This window comes from Festucalex cinctus, chromosome 18 (genome assembly GCF_051991245.1).
Source record: "Festucalex cinctus isolate MCC-2025b chromosome 18, RoL_Fcin_1.0, whole genome shotgun sequence".
Classification (NCBI taxonomy): Eukaryota; Metazoa; Chordata; class Actinopteri; order Syngnathiformes; family Syngnathidae; genus Festucalex; species Festucalex cinctus.
The window spans coordinates 4719888-4744361 of NC_135428.1; the positions used below are offsets into that span (position 1 = coordinate 4719888).

General features: G+C 37.8%; 1 protein-coding gene across 2 annotated transcripts in view; it reads right to left on the minus strand.

The window, feature by feature from the left end:
* The window catches only part of gabra3 (gamma-aminobutyric acid type A receptor subunit alpha3), a 91716-nt gene extending 72607 nt beyond the window's left edge, over nucleotides 1-19109 (minus strand). For both annotated transcript variants that reach the window (XM_077504992.1, XM_077504991.1), the window contains exon 1: nucleotides 18902-19109. The gene's annotated coding sequence lies outside the window, so the exon portion shown is untranslated. The remainder of the gene's footprint in view (nucleotides 1-18901) is intronic.
* Between the last annotated feature and the right edge of the window lie 5365 nt (nucleotides 19110-24474).

The window sequence follows — 24474 nt, forward strand, 5'->3', positions numbered from 1 at the left end:
ACGTATAAATACGTTTTTGGGACCATGGCGATATTTAAAATACAATGTGTTCATACGTTTTTGGGAGCAAGTGAGTTAAGTTGCTCAACGATTACATGTCGAGTCAAAATAAGACAGTCAAGATGGTACTAATCTGCACGGTATGCAGCATTGTGATGGAAAATGTGTAATGTTTGAAATGTCTTCTCAATGACACAACACAGCACTGTTGTGTTGTCTTGTGCTTGAAAAGCTTCCCCACCAAAGTGTACATTTGGGGCTGTCGTAACTCGTCTGAGTGTGGATTCAGTCAAAAATAATTGGCAAGTTGGAGAGATGTTGGGTCTGCTTCTTGACTCCTGTCGAGGTGACCTTGAGCAATGCGCCAATCGCCCGCCCCAGCTGTTAGTGCGCCTCATCACTCTAACTTCTCTCGTTTGCAACAAAAAATGGAACAGTAGAGGAGGGGGCGGGACATTTTTCAAAGTGGCCATCAGATAAAACTGGAAGGGGCACGTCAACATGCTAACATCAAAGCGTACATCCATTGTAGGCTAATTACAATAATAATAATAATAATACTAAACTTAAAAAAAAAAAAAAAAGCTAAACTAATGTGAAGCATTTAGAAAGTATTAGGAGTCATATTAAATATTAACATAAACTGTCAAGAGCAGTCATTGTTTTTGTTTACATTTTTAAAAGTGTGCTATCATGAGGACTGACCGCTAACTCATACGGTATATTGCTAGCTGTGTCATAATCAGGGCAAACTTCTCCTCCTCCCTTCACTGTGCACAAAATAAGAATCTTGCTACCATTATTTTGTTGGCACCATCACTGTCGTCGCTTTTTTTTTTTTTTTTGCAAAGTGGTCTCTCGAGGGCTATAAATGTCGCTAAGGACGCCAAGAATGTCACCGATTTGGCAACAAGCACTGAACACAAGTCGTTGCTCTTACTTGCTTGCGCTGCCCACTTTCAGATTAAAAAGCACCACATTTGCGAGGGCTAGTCAGTTACTATGGATGCTCTGTGGTCGAGTGTAAACTTAATTTCCTTGGAGGGATCATAATCAAATCATATATCTAAAAAAATTCTGACTAAACCAAGTATTGTGTCCAATCCTATATATTACTGATGAAGGGTAACCATGGGAGCAAAAAAGCTACCCAACTGTTCTTATGTTGTAACCTTATTAAGAAGTCTCTCTCTACAAGAACGCTGGCTGATAGCCAGGTAGCAATAAATTAATGAGAAGAAAATCACTCGAGCACAGAGAGGTTGGATACTTTTTATTATCCAATAAAATCACTAACCACACATTTTGAGATGAGTCCAGAAGCAACAGCAGTTCTGCTATTAAAAGCGTTCACACTATTTAGGTTTGTTAATGAACCATCGATGTCAAACAAAAAGATTAGTTTGTCAAAACCACCCCGTCTAAATCTCCTACTAATGAAACGTTAATTCGATGAAGTGAATAAGCTCGAGAGTTGTTGTAGTCGTATTTCTGTTCGATCTCAGGTCGACCAGTTTCGCAAAAATGTGTTTGGAGGCGAGTGGGGCTTGAGTTGGGTCCATAAAAATAGAAATATATAACATACACATATGGCATTTTTTTTTTTTTTTTTCCCGTGAAACACATTAAGCTTCATTTCGTGATTGCATTGGGAGTTAGGAGTCAATAGTGCAAGACGATGAGATGGGCTGGTAATTCTCAGATGGGATTTCCGTGTCATTTCCATCAATCACGGCACTCCAAATGTCCCCCTTCCATTACGGATGTAACTTCAGTCTGTGGACGAACATGTCAGGTGCTTGCCAGACATTTTATCAGTCTACATAATTGATTTATGCGTTTGTTCGTTTTTTTGTCATGCTATTAGAGATCCACCATGTACAAACACAAGAATGTTGTTAGGTAGGTAGATAGGTATTTATATCAAAATAAGGTGAACGGTGAAGGAATTAAAAAACTTTGTTTACTTGCCTCCCACTTTTGGAGGGACCAAAAATTAATGGGACAAATTAACAATAAGTGAAATGGATGTTCAGTCAAATTCAGTCAGTTGATTGACTTGGCCATTGTTCGAGGTTTTTGCAAGAATATGCAAATTCTTGCAAGAACAGCCTGCAGTGAGCATCCTACAGACTGATCGTGGTAAAGTTGGCCTCAAAGAAAACGACGCAGAATCCTTGACTAAGAACCTTGAGCGCGCTGGATGCAGACCTCAAAGGTACAAAGTAACCACAGTGAGCAGTGCTGGATGCAAAACACATGGAAGACATTCAAATAAAGTTCGATTTGCTGAGAGAAACCTTGGCGAAGGAACCTCTGCCTGTATGTACTAATAAAAGTGTCATTCAGTAACTCTCGCTAAGGCACAAATCTGACAGAATAAAAGGCCAACGACAACATAAGTGTGAGTAGACAAACAAGAGAGGCTAATGTAGTACCATAGAAATTGCATAACAACTGACAACATCATCACAAGGGACATAGCGACTTCATAGAAACTATGACATAATTAGACGAGACAAATCAAGAGTCATAAATATATCATGATCATAAAGGACATAGAAACTGCATAGCAACTACAAATATCACAAGGGATATACCAACTGCATAACAACTGACAACATCATCATAAGGGACATAGCAACTGCATAGAAACTATTAAATAACTAGATGAGACAAAACAAGTCATAAATATATCATGATCATAAAGGACAGAGCGACTGCATAGCAACTACAAATATCACAAGGGACATACCGACTGCATAACAACTGACATCATCATAAGGGACATAGCAACTGCATAGAAACTATGAAATAACTAGACGAGACAAAACAAGAGTCATAAATATATCATGATCATAAAGGACATAGCGACTGCATAGCAACTACAAATATCACAAGGGATATACCAACTGCATAACAACTGACAACATCATCATAAGGGACATAGCAACTGCATAGAAACTATTAAATAACTAGATGAGACAAAACAAGTCATAAATATATCATGATCATAAAGGACAGAGCGACTGCATAGCAACTACAAATATCACAAGGGACATACCGACTGCATAACAACTGACATCATCATAAGGGACATAGCAACTGCATAGAAACTATGAAATAACTAGACGAGACAAAACAAGAGTCATAAATATATCATGATCATAAAGGACATAGCGACTGCATAACAACTACAAATATCACAAGGGATATAGCAACTGCATACCAACTGACATCATCATCATAAGGGACATAGCAACTGCATAGAAACTATGACATAACTAGACGAGACAAAACAAGAGTCATAAATAAATCCTGATCATAAAGGACATAGTGGCTGCATAGCAACTACAAATATCACGAAGAAAAAAAAAATCATCAAGCATAATATTCAAGATCCCCATCCCGATTTGTTTATCTCTACAACACACCTTTGAAATGGCTTGATGAGAATATTGATCTTACTAGTTGTTAAGGCATTCAAGGGCAAGTGAGGTCTATAGTCAATATAAAGATATTACGGCCATTACTAACATGAATGACAGCTATATAGCCGAGCAGGAATTAGTATGCAAGCGTTTGCGTCTTGCTAATAGCCTTACAAAGTGCTTTGAGGTCTGACTGACCCAACAAAATAATTTCGACGATGAATCAAAAATCCAAGCGGTGATGCAGCTTGATGCGCTTTGAAATCACGTTCGTGGTGCTCCACATTTCGATTTGCAATGAGACACGAATGTACATATATGTGAAAGTACCGTAAATAAAACGGGAGAACGTATTTATCTGTTTTTAATGCAGTTTTAAACTTGAAACGGAGTTGAGCTTAAAATATTGAGTAAATAAATACGTTCGACCACACTTCAAATGGATGATATAGCATCCTGAGGTTTATCATCCCGTCACTCAAACAACACTTTGAAAACCAATTTAGTCGAGTTTCCCACCCGTTTCTTCACCATAGAGTGGGTTATTATTGATGGGCTTCATACCTCAAAGTTGAAAGCCGAGTTGTAGCAAATAGGACCTCTTATCCCAAGAACTGATGTTGTGTATAAAAAAATAAGCCTCTGCTGCAAATTCCCAAACACGCATCACGTTCCATTACCATCACATTACGCTACGTGAGTAGAAAACATATTGAAATTTTGACGCACGGAACCTGATGCGGCTCACGCAGATCCGCACATCAATGGTATCTTGTAATGCAAGGGGTGTCCAAACTTTTTCGTTTGAGGGCCACATCCAGAAAATCAGAAGGACGCAAGGGCCACATAATGTTATGAAGAGAAATTGTGTTTAGTCCTAAAAATTGTACAAATAATTTATTTGTGCTTTTGCATATTTAGAAAAATACTAAAGTATATAAACCAATTTATTTGTAATATGGCAGTAGGGTTATTATAGTTTTGGAATTTTTCATTTTAGTTTTTATTTCATTTTGAGTTGTTTTCTTTTCATTTAGTTAGTTTTAATTAGTTTTCAGGGTGGTTCTGTTAGTTTTTGTTATTAGTTTTAGTTCTTTAATAAATGCTTAGTTTTAGTTTAATTAGTTTCAGTATTAGTTTAGATTTTTATTTGTTTATTTTTTTAATGTGTATTACTCGTGCGCAACATTAAAAAAAACAAAAACAAAAAAACACCATGGGCGTGACGTTATTATTCCGGTTTATATCAAAATAAATCTACTAAAAGTCACATTTAAAATCATCCCCAAAGGCTCATGTATTAAATTTATTACCAAAGACTAAAACGAAGGACAATTTTGCTATAATTATAGTTTTATTTTAGTTAGTTTTGTAAACATAAAATGTAGTTTCAGTTAGTTTTCTTTTTTTAAGAAGCATCTTTAGTTTAGGTTAGTTTTATTTCGTTAATTGTTTTTATTTTATTTGAGTTTTTTCGTTAGTTTTAGTGAACTAAAACAACCTTTAATAGCACCTGTGTTTTTCGACATCCTCCCTTCTTACTTTGAGCATCTCCAAACATTTTTGTTTTTATTTTATTTGAACTGAGTCAAATGCCATTTTTAGCATATGTCGCGGGCCACAAAAAAAAAAAAAAAAAAAAAAAAAAAAAAAAAAAAAAAAAAAAAAAAAAAAAAGGGACGGCGGGCCGCAAATGGCCCCCTGTTGTAATGTATGTCACCTGCTGGATAATAATCATCTTTCTCTCTGGAGGGGGAGGGAACCTGTGGGCTGTGATCAGCTTTAAACTTTGGTGTGAGGAGCTGTTTTTGCTTTGTGACTCCAGCTACGGCCGCTTGGTCTCATGTTGGTCTCATACAGCGCCAGATGTTCAGGCTGCCGAGCACTCCAGCCAGCGTGACCGATTACGGACCGCAGCAGAAAGCATGATGCCGGATGCCGCGCGGGCGAGGCAAAGACTTTGGCAGACGATGGCATGAAACAGCTCAATGCATTCCTCGGACTGCCATCGGTCCCAACTATTGAAATGCGCCATGAATGTCATTCTGGATGCTCCGCGTGGGCTGCTGCCGGAGCAGCTGGCAAGAGCGACTCGTGATAAAAGCGGCTTTGCAGCAAGTATCACTCTGGAGAAGTTTGCTGGTTGGGTTGAAGCTATGATAAACACTGCTAGTGTGTCCGACAGAGGCTGTAGAGGGGAAAAAAAGGACATTTTGGGTGTGGCTGCTTCGCTCCAGTCGTCCGAAAATGAGTTGGTCTTGTTAAACTATGGTGCGTGAGGTTGCTCCTGGCACTTTCTATTGCTTCTGCACAAATGCACACTTTTTTCTTTTTTTTTTTTTTACCGAAAGACAAGCACACCTTCAATCACCAGCAGCACACGAAGGCCAGCAAGGAAGCAGCGATGACAATGTGCAGACCATCCAAAAGTAGTCACCCTGCGTTTCATTTTTCTTCAAAATTTTTTGCACATTTGTATGGAAGCGTATTGCATTCACTTGTAAAATAAAAAAATAAATAAATAAAAAATGTTTTTCTGACAAATTTTTTGGGGGAGCTTTGTTTTTGTTTTTTTGAGTAATATTTTTTGTTTTTCTGAATATTTTTTTCTTTGTTTTACTGAATATTTTTTTCTGTCATAAAAAAAACTATAAAAAAAAAACCAGAAAAAAAAATTACTCCGAAAAACGGGGGGGGGGGGGGAATTATAAAAAAAAAAAAAAAAAACAAACAAAAAAAACAGAAAAAATAAAAAATGGAGTTCAGAGGTCCAAAACAAATTACAAAATAATTTTTTTTCCTGTTTTTTGGAATATATATATATATATATATATATATATATATTTTTTTTTTTAAATAATGTTTTTTCCCCTGGTTTTTCGGAGTAATTTTTTCTGCCCTGTTTTTCGGAATATTTTTTTTTTCTGTTTTTTGGAATCATTTTCTTATGACAGAAGAAATATTCAGAAAAAAAAAAAAAAAAAAAAACTACTCAATAAAACAAAGCTCCCAAAAACAGTCAGAAAAACAGGAGATTTTTTTTATTTTTTATTTTTTTTTTCAAGTGAATGCAATACGCTTCCCTACATTTGAAATCAAATAAGACGAAATATTTTGAATAGGGATTTTCAATAACGCTTTTTTTTTTTTTTTTTTAGATCATTATCAGTACTCACCGATACCGAGTACCGATACCTTGAATACAAAGTACAGTTGATATACATTTTTTTACAGCGTGCTTTTTTTAAAATTTTTTTTTAAAAAGCAAATTTGATTCCTGGTTTAAACAGATCATACTTAAAAATCGTCTGACAAAATCAAGATCATGCAAAGTCCAATATTCAAGCATATTTAAGCAAATATATTGAGCGTCCCTCCCCAATTTCCTCATTTTCCGCAAGGGACAAATTCTGAGTTGCTGCTTGTGGTCCTCTCGTCCTTGCTAAGAACGATGCTGAATACATTCTTGGCATGACGTCAAAGTCATCAAAGTGGGAGCGGGAGTCTTACTACCATTTCCGTCCAGCCTGTTTGTGGCCTTCGCTGAGAGACGATCAGCAGCCTAGTAACGAGAAGATGGCAACCGTGCTGATTGCAAAAGATTGTTAGCCATTACGCCCCCCTTTTGTCTGCCCTCATTCTGCTGTGTAACATTGTGTTGATGTTAACATTTTGCTGGTGTCACTGAGGACACTGTCTTCAATCAATTCAACACAGCTTCCGATTAAAAATAAAGCACCAGGCCACCTTCTAACATATTTATTTCTTTAGTTGTTGTTTTTCTTTCTTTTTTCGTTTTAGCACTAATCTGACACTCATCTAAATTTTCTTTGAGCACATTCCAAACATGTTGATGTTCTCATTTAGTGGGTTGTTGACAGACTGGATGTGAGCATACTGCGCTTGTTGTGATTCCAACAAGCTTCCAACAGAGTTAAGTTGTACGCATTTTAACATGAGCGTTTCCAAACCTTTGGTGAGCCAAAACATTGGGGCCGTCACCAACGGATCTTTAAAGGATTGATTAAACTCTCAATTATACCATCAAATACTCAGCTAATCTTCTCCAAGTGATGGGACATTGTGATTTCCGGGGAATGGTGTGGAAACTTCGTGCAGATATTTGTAGGAATAAAGTGCTGCATATTGATATTTATTTATGTTATGTATTTTATGATATTTTTTAATTATTATGTTTTTTGTTGTTGTTGTTTTTTTTTGTCCAGCCCTACAAGGCAGCTGTTTTAGTTTAGAAAAATCTCACGGAACACAGCCAACCAAAAATGCCACTAAAAGTATGAATGCTAAAACAATGATGATCTCGTCACGGTATTTACGGACAAATTTAGTCGGTGTGATATATGGGACATATAGGAAGCTATATTACGATCGGGAATTAGAAATTCAGAATTAGAAGAATGGAAATTTGTTTCAAAATTCATACAGTTTAAAGCAAAAATGCCTTTTTGGGAACTATAGTGTTCCCTTGCTATTCACGGTTCTGTTATTACGAATTCACTCCATCACGGGTTTTCATTTGTGACCATTTCTAAACTAGTTTCTGGATCAGGGAAGCCATTTTGACACATCCACTTGCATTAGCCGATAATCAGCAGCTCGGGATTTAGTCTACGTTTTGATTCTACATTTGTGTTCGTAAAGATTTAATAGAGGTGTAAATCCCCCCCAAAATAAAATAAAAAAATATATAAAATAAAAACAAGTTAAATAAATAAATAAATAAATAAATAACGTGAAACTCTCCTTCGCAAAAATTGAGAGAACAATGTATAGGTCTTTCTTCGAAATTATCTGTCATTGTTTTTTTGGGGGGTAAATTTTATGTGCAGTACGAGTGGTATCGGTACCTGGTATCTTCTTGGTTATTACTCAAGAGTTGAGTACTCATACTGGCATCTGTCTGAATAATAGGGAGAATAGTGTCACTTAGCCAGGATCGCCTCCTTTCGCTATTAACTGAGATGGGCGGGTAGTTATGGTTTGCATGGAGTTGATAATATTGGCAAAGGGCTGGTAGAAGACATAACTAAAGCGTTAGGCATCAGGGGGAAGGTCTTAAAGGTCTTAACCACGCATCCGTTCATCCATTTTCTATACCATTTGTCCTCGTTCGGGCCGCAGGTGAGCCAACCCAAGCTGACTTTTTAAAAGATTGCATGTCATGCGGCATTAGCAGCAATGTACGATGGCCAGACGTCACACCCTATTCTGTCCGGGGATTTCTACGAGATGTTTAGATGCAGTATCAACGAGTGCAATAGTCCCAAATATGCCAATTGTTTTATATTAGCTTGGCAACTTCTTTCGACATTCCTTTTTTTTTCCTGTTGTAATTGCGTCCCATCTGCATTGCCGTATTCGAACATGGCAATGCAATAGTGATGTAAACTAAATCTCTTGTCTATTTACCTACTGTGATCGAGTGTAGGCTGAAACAGTGTGACTGTGGCCAAATTCTGCACAATTAAAATGCCTGCAGTTATCTGGCAGGCTATGATTAAAAATAATAATACGGTCTTAGTTGGGAAAACAGGGGGGGGGATTATTTCTGTATTGAAACCAGCATGTACTTTAAATTACATGCAAGGCATTGCAGTCATTTGCATAAGAAAATCGACGTATGAACAAATAACAGCAAATAACGAGGCACCTACGGTATCTGCCCGACCGGTCCTAAAGGTCTAATATGCCTGTGAATTACTTTCAGGACACAATCAGGCTTGCTTTAAAGCAAACAATACACATTTTTTGATTGAGGTCATAAAACTCGGTTAACAGCACAGCCACCTTATACAGTACACAAGGCTTGTATTGTTTTGCGGCACGGTGGGAGCAGCTGCTGACTCAGAAGGGCCATATAGCAAGATCGCAATCTCATTTTGATGTAAAGATTCATTGCACAGAGTCAGACCGCACACGCGCGCATGAGGCAGAATTGTTTTCTTGCTAAAAAAACAAAACATTTCAGCCGCGAGCACGACTATTGCAGCACCTGTGTACTTCACTGTGGCTGTCGCATTTTCAGATCCGCTTGGAAGTCAGGAAATGGTCAGTTACACTCCCACAAATGGCGCTTGCTAGCTTCCAGCAGCAAAAGTGAATCAAAAGAAAACGTGGCACGAGTTTGAACAATGTCATTTTAACTTTGAACATCAACTTGGAGAACCACTCGGAATTTTGGCCCATACAGTACGAGCTTATTGGTAGATATTTGCAGCTGGGACTTGTCAACCAATCAGAGAAGGGGCTCCCCGAGTAAAAGGTGAACATGTTGAGGAGATACGTTAACTCATTCACTCCCAAAAACGTATTTATACGTTTTTGAAGTGGTCTCTTAAAGCGATGGTAGTTATTACCAAAAAAAAAAAAAAAAAAAAAAAAAAAAAAAGGCCAGCAGGTGGCAGCCAAGTATAAGAGATCAACCCGGTCCATGTTGCAACAAGCTCTTTTTCCAAGTATTTTCAACAGGGTTGTGAATAATGATGAAACTTTGCTAATTCTAACGCTAATTCTAACAGATAAAAATATATACCGTGTTCTTTTTTTCCCTGATGAAAGAAGAGACATTTTTCTATTGGTAAGTTCCATGTTTTTATAGCAATAGAACATGAAAATGACTGAGAGTGAATGAGTTAAGCAATAACAATGTTAATTTGAAATCGGCCAGATATTTTATAGCCAAAATCCCACAAAAATGTTCCCCAAAAGACAATGTGACAAGTGTACTGTATCACCTACATATTACGGCTACATGTCCGTCATGCTAGCTTAAAAATTAGCATGGTTTCTCATCATGTCTCCCCGTCATAACGATCCTAATCAGAAGTGTCGCTTATTCGCTGCCTTGGAGGCGATGATTAATGACTTGTGCTGTGTTGACACCGGAGATGAAATGAAATTGCGGCTCTGCCTCATGTTTTTAGCTAGCCGCTAGCTATTTGCTAACTCGCCAAGGATAGCCGCGACAAGTTGCCATTCAGTGATTTCAGTACCAAAATACGGACAATATGTAGCATCAGGCAGCTCCGCAAGACTATTGTCTGTGTATAATAAACGTCTACTCACTACTGAGTGTTGACAATTTGTTAAAAGTGTAAATTGTGAAGTTGCCAATGCAACTATGGCTCGTCTTGTTTGTTTGTTGATAAAACCTCAATCATCCAATCCACCAAAGAGTCAAACACAGCATCCAATTAAATTCTTTGGCATATGCAGTGAACATTTGGCACATTTTACATGGGCGCATTAATGCACTGCTGCTCCTGCCCAAAATGTGGGGCACTGTTCAAAAAGAAAACAGACAGTTGTTTTTGTCAAGAACCAATTGTTACAGAGAAATAATATACCAAACACAAATTTCTTGACTTTTTGGAACCAAAAAGAAGAAATTATCACAATCACTGATAAGAAACATATTTAGTAAGTGGTTTTAGACCATGAAATAATATTGCATAACTTATATAAATACGGTCTTAAGAGGTGTTGCACATCAATTGGTCACAAGTTTGAGAGAAGACAGTTTGATGAAATCAACAGCAAACAATCCAAATACTATAATGTGGTGTACCTCAAGGATCAGTCCTGGGACCAGTACATTTCATTTGTTATGTGAACATCATAATAACTGTTTCAAAATTGTTAAAAAACTATCTTCTTTGCAGATGATGTTACTTTATTTTAAGCCTGGATGATGTGAAATGAAATAACTAGCTGAGCATCCTTCCTGTGAAACCACGATGATGCATCTTGTCACTGCTTACTACAAATGGAGTTTAGAACAAAAGTAATATCCCCCCTCCCCTCCTCTATCTGCTGCGGGAGCTTTCCGGCATGATGATAGTTGGAGATCAACAGGCAGTCGGCTGCAATGTGCTCATTGGGGATTTCAACCTGGGAAAGCTGAGCACTGCACGCACTAACAAGGCTAGTAACAAGATTCTGCCATCAGCGAAACGCTAACCAAGCAGCAATAATACATCTGACTTACGTCGCGCAAACATCAAGACGCCATTTCTGCTCTCCACGTGGCCTTAAGTATAAATATAGGCTCTGAATTTAAAATTAGGACGGCAGTTTAAAAGCTGCAATAATGCAACATAAATGAAAAGGGATTTCATTTCCCACAGGAGAAAAATTAACTATCTACTGTATATCTCTATTCGAGGTAGTGTTTGACAGAGACAATTAAATTGTTGTTAGTCTTTATAATAACCGCAACTTTAATCATTTGCTTGTTTTGCTCGATGAAACATAAAAGTAGCAATATATTTTCAGACCTATTACGCAGAACAGTCGTGATCTCCAGTATAAGCAACAAAAGGCAGATGTAGTATTTTAACATGTCTCTTTGGGCACTCTTATTATTTTGTAACTGCATCTTACAGAAATCAGGACTTGTATTTGAAAGTTGAAACTCCATTTGAAGTGGTATTCCATTTTATTTATTTTTATGAGGCCTGTAATTTTCCACTTTTCTGAAAGTTCAACACACCTTTGTATATATATATATTGAAAGTTTGATGACTCTACTCGCAGGTAAAATATATGAAGTGAATTGAGTGACTCAGGCAAAGAACACCATTTATATTCTTCCCACATGCTTCCAAGTCTGGGATCCGACTTTTCGCAGGACCCGAGGATGTTTTGGCTCTGCAGTAGAGCTTCCCAGATATACGCAGCTTTCGGCTTTATAGCTTGAACTTGTAACCTTAAAGGTCGAAAGGAAGACTCTTGCTGTTTATGATCTGGGGAAAATAAGGGCGAGGCTGTATTATATTTTCTGTAGCCTCTTCTTATCAAAAAAAGTATTGCAAGTATTATTTTTTTCTGTGCACGGAAAACATTCGTGCTTGACGTCAAAAATCTACCTTTGTGGATCAGTTCTGGGACTAAATAGCTGAAAATAAAAGCTGAAATATTGATCTCTTGGCTCGTGCTCATCTTTTTGATGTAAATATCAAATGTTTTCAATCCACAGTAAAAAAATAAAGTTATTGGCCTCACCGTTCCAATACTTTTGCTAACGAGTGTATGTGTGTCCCCCCCCCCCCCCCACCCCCCAGTACCTCCTCTTGCTGCTATGCACTTCAAAACAAGCGCCAGTGATTGTGATAAACAAAAGGACATCTGCGGTGACATCTTGAGTCGACCATATATCCCGAGAGTGCTTTTGTTCCGCATGAATTCATTTAATTGAGTATTATTTGTGTCCATTATTTTTGTTTTAGTCTTTCAAATCTGGGGAAAAAAGAAAAAAAGAAAGAAAAAAAAAACACTTTTGAATGAATCCCATCACAAATTCAAATGGAGTTAGTGAGCAGCTATCGCAAAAACTCCAACAGCGGCTCGTCAATCAATAGTCATTGATTTCCTCTGCTCATTATGCTCTTGTTGAAGATGTTTCGCGGAGTTTTGGTGAGTACTTTTATTCCCTAAATTGCTGAGATGCGCATTCACATGAGATTAATCTTGGCAGGAGTCCTGTGCCGCTGCCAAAATACTAGAATACCATTTTCTTCTTTCACAGCAGATTAGAAACTAATTGACAGGTGCTGACAGCTGACCAAAGAATTGGTATATTGAAGGTTCTAATTATTACAGTTTATTTTGAATTATTATTATTATTATTATTTTGTGATGGAAGAGTAACAATAGGTACTGATACCAGACCTTTGTTCAAGGCCATGGGTCAATACTAATGGTGTCAGAATGAATTGATTAGTTATTAGTTATTGATTATCGGTAAGTACCTAATTGTTGTTTAGTTGTTTATTTTTTTTTTATCATTAAACAATACCATATAAACAACAATAATTACTGGAGAGAATTATTTTGTAACACACTTTAATGGAAAAGAAAATTTGATAGAAGGCTGTGCAATTAATCGGAATTCAATTACTATTTCAATTATTACATTCCACAATTACAAATTCAGAATAATAATTAAAAAAATACATTATTAATACTAATTTTTTAGTTCTGCGATTGGCTGGCAACCGGTCCAGGCTGTACCCCACCTACCGCCCAAAGCCAGCTGAGATAGGCTCCAGCAACCCCCCGCGACCCTTGTGATGAATAAGTGGTCAAGAAAATGAATGGATGAATGAATGAATGAATTTTTGAATTGTTTGAATGATTTAAATGTATACATTTGCAACTTTTAAAAATGTTTAAATAACTAATTTAATAAATATCGTTTAATCCAAAAGGAACTTGCATAATTAGTGTTTCAAAGAATTTTGTCTTAATGTGTTTTACGTTTAATCGTTGTCTTGTTTTGTAACAAAAATAAATAAATGGTCATCCTAATCGTGATCTCAATTATCACCAAAATAATCATGATTAATATTTTCTTCATAATCGAGCAACCCTAATTTTATATGATTAATAAATGGAATACCGGTAATTGATGACAGCATATCAGGGCACTGTATTATACACAGGTACAAAGAAAAAACAGTTTTTTTAACGGTGATTTTGGGGGACACTATACACGGGATTTTACGGTAATCAATAAAATAACTGATTCTAAAAAAATACTTGATAGCGACAGCCCTAGTTGACACCAGTATCGGCCGCCCTTTTGTTGCCGTTTTATGATCAATAATTAGAGATTAGAAGAATAGAAAATTGCCATTAATTTCATGCAATTTTAAGGAAAATTTCTAAGTCTTTTTTTTTTATTTTTATGTATGAAAATTACTATAGGAGAGTCCCGTATTTTTATTTTATTGATATATATATATATATATATATATATATATATATATATATATATATATATATATATATATTTTAGGGGTGTGAATTGCCTAGTACCTGACGATTCGATTCGTATCACGATTCACAGGTCACGATTCGATTCGATACCGATTAATCCCGATACGAATTTATAAGTCGATTGTTGCGATTTTTTTTCATTCAAATTTAGAAAATACTAATCAGTAAGCTTGTAGAGTGTAAGATTTATATGAAAATGTATTATTTATTTATCTGAAATTTCAGTCTTATAGAGGTTGTAATCCGTTTCATGTTTGAACAGCATTAAAATAAAATATTAAGGCTTAATGTTCCGTTCATATAACATTCTTCCATGCTCAAGGTGTGAATCCTAAAAAAAAAAAAAAAAAAATAAAAAATAAAAAAAAAATAAAAAAAAAAAAAAAAGATTCTGCCGCTTATTGAATCGATTCGAGAATCGCGCGATGTAGTATCGCGATATATCGCCGAATCGATTTTTTAACACCCCTAATATATATATATATATATATATATATATATATATATATATATATATTTATTTTTTATTTTTTTATTTTTTAATATACCAAAACAAAAAAACAAACAAATCTTTCAATTTAAATCCAATTAGTGGACTCTGACATAAAATTCTTCACTTAAGACTTCACATCAGAACAAATCTCTGCTTGTCATTTGTAGAAACGCATCTTGGCTCACTCGTTGTTTTGCTTCGTACCATTTCTTGTCATCTCTCGCCTGGTGGAGCCCCCCCCCGCTGCTAAGCCTCTTGGTCATGACTGACATGATCACGGTGGAGGTTTCAATACACTCGGAGGGCTCTTGTGATTCTCTCTTGTCAGCCAGCATCAGCCTAGTCGTCATCAGACGTGAGTTATGCATTTAGTCCGACCCTTCGACTCGAGCTGGGTGGCTTCGCTCTCAGAAAGTATTTTAAAACATGTTGTAAACATTTATATTTGCCTCTCTCCCTTTGAGCAAAGATGACGCTTTTCCTCAACTCTCTTGCGGACATATTTATCTTCTAATCATTGGAGGGGCTCTGCATTTTACTGCATCATTCCTTACATGCCTCAAGGAACAATATAGCAGTGTTAATCCTGTCAACAAATGCGGCGTTTTTCTTTACATGTTGTATTGGAGTACATCTGCAGAGCCTGACGTAATTGCAAACCCATCTTCTATTGCAGTTAGCCCCCCCCCCCCTCAGATGCACTAAATCACTGAAACAAAGCACATCCATCTCTAAGTCTCACGGAAAAATATCACCTGCCCCCCCCCTCTAAACAAATCTGCTCCCTTTGACACATTTGCTGCATGCCGGACAATAAATCAGCTTGCTAGCTTCCCGCCGCCACTGATATTTCCAGCGAGAAGACAGCTGAAGAAACTGGCTGGGGAAAAAAAAAAAAAAAAAAAAAAAAGTCATTTACTCGCGGTCACACTTATGAGCCCAGGCAGTCGTCGCTTTTTGAGTTCTGAAGTGTGCAAACTTGAGAAGGGATGGCTTGGGGGGGGGGGGACATATGATATGAGTGCGCACTACATCAAATTAGCGCGGTGGTAAAACACGAATATGTGGCACGGGGGCGGGAGGGGGCCCGGGGGGGCCCGGAGGGGTTTCGAATGTGGCGACTCTTGCAGGAATGAAAGATGATTCTCGAGTTGACGTCTTATAGTCTTGATTTAGGAAGACGGCCGTTAAATAAAAGCAGCGCGCAGGCGCTCGCAAACGTGTGAATACGAACAAAGCATACACATGAATACACTTGTGAATATGAAAATGTCTGCACTCCGCATCGGCTGTACTTTGTAGAATGTGAAAAAAAAAACAAAAAAACACTTGCACCACTTAAATCCAGCACACAACTGCTTTGTGAGCATAATCTTTTCTAGAAGAGCGCCACTAGTTATGAGTCCACATTTAGACGACAAACTTAAAAAAAATAAAATAAATAAAAATAAAATAAAATAGGTTCTGTTGTTGAATAACACAAGTGTGCAAAGCCAGGCGGAAGTTATATCTCCATCATGTAATGCAGGTGTGTCCAAACTTTTTCATTTGAGGGCCACATACAGAAAATCCGAAGGACGCAAGGGCCACATAATGTTATGAAGAGAAATTGTGTTTCGTCCTAAAAATTGTACAAATAATTGATTTGTGCTTTTGCATATTTAGAAAAATGCTACAGTATATAAACCAATTTATTTGTAATATGGCAGTAGAGTTATTATCGTTTTTGAATTTTTCATTATAGTTTTTATTTCGTTTTGAGTTTTGTTTTTTTAAATTTAGTTAGTTTTAATTAGTTTTCAGGGTCGTTCTGTTAGTTTTTTTTTTTTTTTTTTTACTAGTTTTAGTTCTTTAATAAATGCTTAGTTTTAGTTTAGTTAGTTTCAGTATTAGTTTTTTTAATGTGTAGAATTGTGCGGCATGGGCGCGACGTCATTATCCCGGTTTATATCAAAATAAATGTACTAAAAATCACATTTAAAATCATCCCCAAAGGCTCATACATTACACATAAGAACATAAAAACTTCACACATATCAACACATCATCCTGAAATAATTTTCAACAAGGACGCTGAAAAACTTGAATTAATTATGCTGACATTGTTTTGCGGCACGGTAGTCGGTCCGCTTCCCAGTTCTGAGGTCTCCGGTTCGAGTCCAGGCTCGGACCTTCCTGGGTGGAGTTTGCATGTTCTCCCCGTGCCCGCGTGGGTCTTCTCCGGGTACTCCGGTCTCCTCCCACATTCCAAAGACATGCATGGCGGGTTAATTGGGCGCTCCGAATTGTCCCTAGGTGTGCTTGTGAGTGTGGATGGTTGTTCGTCTCTGTGTGCCCTGCGATTGGTTGGCAACCAGTCCAGGGTGTCCCCCGCCTACTGCCCAGAGCCAGCTGAGATAGGCGCCAGCAGCCCCCGCGACCCTTGTGAGGAATAAGCGGTCAAGAAAATGGATGGATGGCTGGATGGATGTTTTATACGGCACCGTTGCCAGCGTTAGCGGCTAACAGCTAGCAGCTATATCCGCTAAGCAAGTGCCCGATATAGGCTGGTATGACCCTTTTCATAGGCAGTTTAATCGGAGAAAATGCACTCACACACTTTAATTTTGGCAGCCTGACGCAATTGAAAGTCTTACTGATTTTATTTTATTTATTTTTCCAGTGTGATGTGCTGTGTTAGCCGGCAAAATCATATTTCTAGAGTCGAAAATACAGTTTCCTGCTATGCATGTTTTAAACTTAAGAAAAAAAAAAAAGTTTGTTTTTCCTTCTGTTGTGTATTCACAACTGTTCTTTAACCAAACAAAGAAATGAATTTGTTTTATCCGAGTACTAAATGATTTGATAGAATTTTCAGTAGGATATATGAATAACAAATTCAATAGCTCTCGCCCTAATGTACTGTATTATTTTTATTTGTGTTTGACAAATTGTCCACTGCAGTGGCCACATGAAATGAATAAAAATACAATTATGTTGTTACTGCAATATGTTTGTATCAGCATGATTCGGAGATCAAAACGCGCCACCCCTCATCATTGGCACACTCCACAGTCGATCGTGGTCTGGTTTAATTAGTGAAAAAAATAAAAAAATAAAAAATAAAATCATAATACAATATTTCTCCTTTAAGTCTTGTTTAAGTGGTTTGCAGTTAGGGAAATGGGCTCCTTCATAATTTGTTTGACAATTGGTTACCGGTTTGCACAACATTGGTGCCACCAACAGTACTTCACTGGCCAACTAAATAGTCAGTGACTATAGGCTACTTTTTACATTATCAACATTTCATTGATCGATTGATTGATTGTGTGGCATCTTCAAAAAGTTCTTTTATGTATGGTTTTATTGCACTTTCAAGTACGGCACACATCCTTTCATTTTGATGTGGTAAAGTGATGTGGTCATTGACGAAGAAGATGCCAAGCAAGAAGGTCGCTGGTTCAAATCTCGTCTTTTAGGCCTTTCACTGTGAAGTTGTTCTCCCTTGTCTGCCTTGGTTTTTTTTTGTCTATGAACCCAAATATAATTTCCAGCCAGTTCCCTTATGACTCAATCTCTCTATCTGATTCCCGGGTTGCTGCACCGTGACTGCCCACTGATCCTTGTCAAAGTACCTTTTGCCTCTTTCACAAAAAACATTAGTGTTCATGTTGTCATCAGCTGTGTTGCCTGAAAAGATGTGTCGAAGGTTGAGCTGGAGCTTTGGTTCCAAGGTTAAGTTAGCGTTTTGCTCAACAGTCTTGTCACTGGTTGCGGCAGGTTGTGTCTTGACAGCTGTCCAAACAAAAACACGATCGCGCGTGTGCATAATTTCTCGTATTTGCGCCAACGTCTAAATGACGTCACAGCTGGTCACGTTGTTTTTAATTGCCCATTAAGGACATGTCATAATGATCGCCACCTTCTTTTAGTGTCGCATTGGGCTCAAGCTGGACACCGCCGCAAAACACGGCCAGTCAGTGCCGTGAAACGCCGATCCTGCCAATTAATAAACGCGCCCCCCCCCCACACATGCGGACAGACAAACACAGCCGCATGCATGCATGCAGGAGACCTGTTAAACCGTGTAACACTGCAGTCGCGCTACAAGCCGCAGTTGTTGCATGTGAATGAAAACGCGTGTGCACGCTCACGTGCGACAGCAACACAAGGAATCAAATGAATAAACACTCACCACTTGGAAATCAAGCTCGCCTTTGCTGTTGTTTCTTCTTTCTTGCCCCCCTCCAGGAGTTAATGTGACGCGTGGTCCGGATGATGTCTCGGTTGCCTTTTGGGATTTTTCTTTTCTTTTCTTTTCTTCTGGGGTAGTTGTTGTCAGCGGCGAAATAACAGAGAAATTGGCGTCCTCTCGCAAAAAAAAAAAAAAAAAAAAAAAAAAAAAAACTCAGCTCTTCTCAAACTATCCTTCCCGCCCCCTCCGTGTGCCCATCTCAGATTGGTGCTCTTCAGGAGGGGCAAACCCTTGAAGCCGCGGGGGGCTGCGTTAGCGGCGCTGATCTGTCACGCGCTCCGCTGGGCCACGTGGACGCGCATCGCATCGCATCGCATGCTTGCTTGCTTGCGGGAGAGCTTGCCTCGTTGCCTTGTAGCGAGCTCGACAACTGGAAGGGACCCCCCCATGGACCCCATCAACTAAACGTTACAAGTACTCCCCCCTTTTTTTTCTGTGTGTGTATATGTGCTCCTTCCTGCGCCCGTAAAGATGAAAACACCGCAGAGGATGGACCCGAACTTGTTCCGCTCGGTTCAAAAGGCAGGTGTCCAAGGTCCAGTTATGACAAAGATGCCCAGCTGAAAGTCATTTAGAAATCTCATTTGAGTCGGTGCAGGGGGGGGATGGAAGAAGATTACTCCCATGTGTGACCTTGGGGAATGTTTTTGGTCTAATCAGAGAGACGAGCTGTGAAGAAAGAAAAAAAAAAAAAGGAGAATGAGATTCATCTTCATTCCAGGCTGGACTGAAGGGTGCCATGTATCTTATGTCTGTTCTTGTAGCAAACATTATGAGACTATGCCAAGTCCTACTACGTGCACACTATGACTCACTGACCGGATTTTTTTTGTGCTGCATGCTGTATAGATGAGGAGGTCAAGGTTAGATTATATCAGATCACAAATTAAGACACCCAAGCAGCATTTGTACAGAAAATATTTCACAACAGAAAAATGAATAAATAAACGAGACAGGGCTCCGGCCTTCCTGGGTGGAGTTTGCATGTTCTCCCCGTGCCTGCGTGGGTCTTCTCCGGGTACTCCGGTCTCCTCCCACATTCCAAAAAGACATGCATGGCAGGTTAACTCATTGACTCCCAGCCATTTTCACAGAAGCAATGCCGTTCGCTCCCGGCTGTTTTACTGGGTTTTGACTGATTTTGCAAGGCTCACAGAATATTGTGTTCAATTGCTATAAAGGCATGGAACCTATCAAAAGAAAGATTAAAGTCTCTTCTTTCATCAGGAAAAAAATAAAATGTTTCTATCTGTTTCCGTTTTGCAGCAATTAGCATTAGAAGAGAGCTAAGTTTCATCAGTTTTCACAAATCTATTTAAAATTCTAAGTAATTGAGCTTTTTTTCTAGATGGCCCTGGTTGATCTTTGTTCTGCTGCCACCTGCTGGCCGTTTGTGTAATAACTACCATTTCTGCAACCGTTCTTTGCAGTTGAGAGGCTGCATCAAAACCTTCTGTATGCTCTAGCATTAAAAAAAAACGTATAAATACGTCTTTGGGACACTTACATTTAAAAAAAAAAAAACTTATTTACACGTTATTGGGAGAAAATGAGTTAATTGGGCACTCCGAATTGTCCCTAGGTGTGCTTGTGAGTACTTGGTCGATGTGTGCCCTGCGATTGGCTGGCAACCAGTCCAGGGCGTACCCTGCCTACTGCCCATAGCCAGCTGAAATAGGCTCCAGCACCCCCCGCGACCCTTGTGAGGAATAAGCGGTCAAGAAAACGGATTGATGTAGCTCATTTGTAAGGATTGAAGCTCACATACTGGCATTCAATACAACAAAACTAGTTGCGAGTATTGTCGAACTGCCCCCCCTCATAATTTCCACTTGAAGTTATAATATAATCAATATACATTAAATCTATGATATGTAATTATAATTTCCATACAGATGTCGAGCACAGTTGAGTGAATCAAATAAGAAGGTAATATGATGAATTGGCAAGTGCACTTGAATTAGGGTGAACAGAAGAGTTTGCTCTCACTCTTTGAGGGAAACAGTCATAATAACTTTTTGTCTGTCGCTCTCCTGTATCCCCATCTAGCTTCTTTTTGCTACTATCGCTCATTAAAAAGAAAACCAACAAAGATGTGCAACCTGTTACGATGTGGAGGGACCCAAAGGTGGACAAAGGCAAACAGGAAGGACAATATATGGAGCTTTATTTGCTGAATAAAAGGACTGGACAAACCGTGAGAAGACTTGGCATGATGACTGGACTGAAGGTAGACAGACTTGGCATAGCGTGAAGAAAACTAAACAGAACTGTGACGTAGTGAAACTTGACCAGACGTAAATAAACTTAACCAGACATAGCAAAACTAGACGTAACCAAAACTTGACCAAACGTAAATAAACTTAACTAGACATAAGGAAACTGGAACAAACCAAGAGAAACTTGCAGCACACTTGGACAGGACACGCAAAGACGCCACAACAATGCTGCAATACCGACGTGAGAGAAAACCACTCCCTTATACCAACACTAATGAGATGCACTAACAGGACACACCTGAGAGACACAGCAGGCAGAAGACACTAATTAGGTCAACAACAACAAAAAAAACGGGGAGGGAAGACACACGCAGGTGGACCAGGTTAACGATAACGAGACTAAGGGAGACAAAACCGGACAACATAAACAGCCAAAAACGAAACAAAATCCCAACCCCACCGAAATGAAACATAAAACAACCACTCTAACAGACCCAAGAAATGTTCATAAAATAAATATGAATGCCCCTCAACATGTTTGGTTCTCACTTGATGAAGTTCAGTCTATTTACTTGCATTACCGACTGCCCATAGCCAGCTGAGATAGGCTCCAGCAACCCCCGCGCGACCCTTGTGAGGAGCAAGCGGTTCAGAAAATGGATGGATGGATGGATGGATGGATGGATGGATAGTTCACAGACATCTTGTCCACATCCAGCATGGCCGCTGGCGGACATGTTGATGTATTGCAGCAACAGGCCAACTCCATCCACGCTAAATTAAATGTCTACACATGCATTTTTCCGTTCAGCATTCTAAATTTGTCAAGACTTATTTATATATTTTATTTAAATCCGTAGGCTATTTTTTTCCACTGTGCACAATCCACTCAAAATCATAAAAAAGAAGAAGCAGAGAACAACTGCTCATACTGAGGAACTTAGGAAGCCACGATTGCATTTATATTACAGATTTATGTTATTTAAATTGGACAAACAAGAATACTGCAATATCCGTTTAATCCCCCCAGGCTACACTTCTTTATTTCACTCCTGGAACAGTGTTGGTTTGACCTTGGATAACTAATTAAAGTTTTAAAATGAAAGAATGTCTTATCCCCTATGAATTATATTCATATTATGTAACTAGCGTGAATGGTCACATGACCAGGCCCATTTACTTGCTCCCTGCACCTTTAGAGGGTTATCTCCTGTCTCAAACATTTTTAGAGAAAATAATACGGAGGTGATTAAAATATGTTCAACGTGCATTTTTTAAAGGGTCAATTACGTGAAAAGTAAATATGAGCATGGCAACATTTGTTAGCCTTAGCATAAAACACGTTTTTATGCCCAGCGCAAGTCCAATGTGAGATGTGGTCTTAATCTGCATGGAGGCGAGCTAGCCTGGATTTGCTACCAATCGAAGCAGCTCGTGTCATTAATTCCCTTTAAGAGCTACAGTATACCAAAATATGTTCAACTAATTTTTTTTTAACTATACATTTAAACCGAACATTGCTGGTGCTAAAGCTGCCATATACTTTAGTTTTTTTTGTTTTTTTTACTTTTACTTTACTTTCTTTTCTGTGCACTAAAACCCAGCAACAAAATACAACTGGTACCTTTTTCAAACTTTCACCTCCACACATTTGCAAACGGCTCAAATATTTAATTCTGAAATGACATTTATCTTATTTGAAACATTTTTTTTTCTTTTTTTACTTGAAGTACTCAACTATATTTTGAGTAAAGATTCCCCAGTCTACTTTAAATTTAAGGGAGAACTTGCCTCTTAAACAATAACAATAATAAAAAAAAAATGCTCTAATTTAAATTCATGACTTATAAATAAGCAATTATTGCTGCCTGACCTTCAGGGATGTTTTTAACTTGCAGTATCATAGCTCAGATTAGCAAAAATTGTCTATAGTAAAATGGCAGTAGCTGTTAGCTCAGTGTACACGTGTCCAAAAAAGTGCTATAGAAATCTGATCCATTATTATTATTATTATTATTATTATTATGATTCACATCAATCTTATTAGATGTCTAAAGCTAAGATGTTCCTAAGAACAACTTAAAGAAAACCATTTAGTTTATATTCACATTTCATGTCATATTAGCCTAAACATTTCAGTACAGTAATACTATGCCATAAAAAAAAAAAAAAAAAAAAAAAAAAACGTTTCCCGAGATGAAGTTTCAAGGGAATTATTTGATGTTGCCAATAGGAAAGCTTTGTTGCAAATGTGTTGTATCTTGTGCCAGCTGAAAAAAACAAAAAAACAAAAACAAAACCAGAGTTCTGTGAAAATGCTAATTTTCAATTTAACATTTGTTTGTTAGTCATCTCAAATCATTAGCAAAGCTTTGGGAACATGTTGTTTTGATCGCATCAAAGTCTGAGCCAGCACTAGCAGGATGTCTTTCGTTTCAGTTTGAGTGCGATGAAAAAGTGGGAAAAAAGGGAAAGTACAGTACTGTGTGTAGAGAGCTGTATGTTTCTTTAATTTCATAAATTCAGGTTATCAAAATGTATGGAAATAAATATGCAAATACGTTCACTGGAATTACCTTTGAGAAACCTCTACGAGTACGAATCATTCGGCCCCATCTGTAGTGCGAAATTTGGTGCAAAAGTCACATGACAGGACAGCAGCAGAAAAACCACTTGTGACTTCTAGTGGCGACTTCTTGGACTACAAGTTGTCATTTCTACAGGTACAAATCATGACTTTTACAGATACAAATTTACACTTCTTTCTAGAAGTACTTTTTTTTTTTTTTTAACAGGTACATTTTTTTAACGTACATTTTTTTTTAGTACACCTTTTCTTTTTTTACAGGTACAATTTTTTTTACAGGGAATTTTTTTCACGTACAATTTTTTTTTACAGGTACAAATCATGACTTTTACAGATCCAAATTTATACTTCTTTTTTCTCCTACAGGCACAATATTTTTTTTTATAAGTTACTTTTGCGCCATATTTACCTCCATAAAAACCAACTGACAACATAACAGTTTTTATTTTTTTTCTCAAACCTGCATATTTAAGTATATCACAAAATCTGAAAAAAAAAAAAAAAAAAAAAAAACTTTACCAAGTATCTGTACTTCGACTTAACTTTATAGTGCTTAATCCAGTGGTTCGTAAGATCGGTGTTTGGTGAGTGAGTCTCAGGGGTTTGGCGGAGGTCACAGGGAATTTGGTGCGCCCAGTAATCGACTTGTGACTGTTGTGATGGTACATTGTGTAATTTCTTAATTTTTTTGTAATCCTGTCATACTG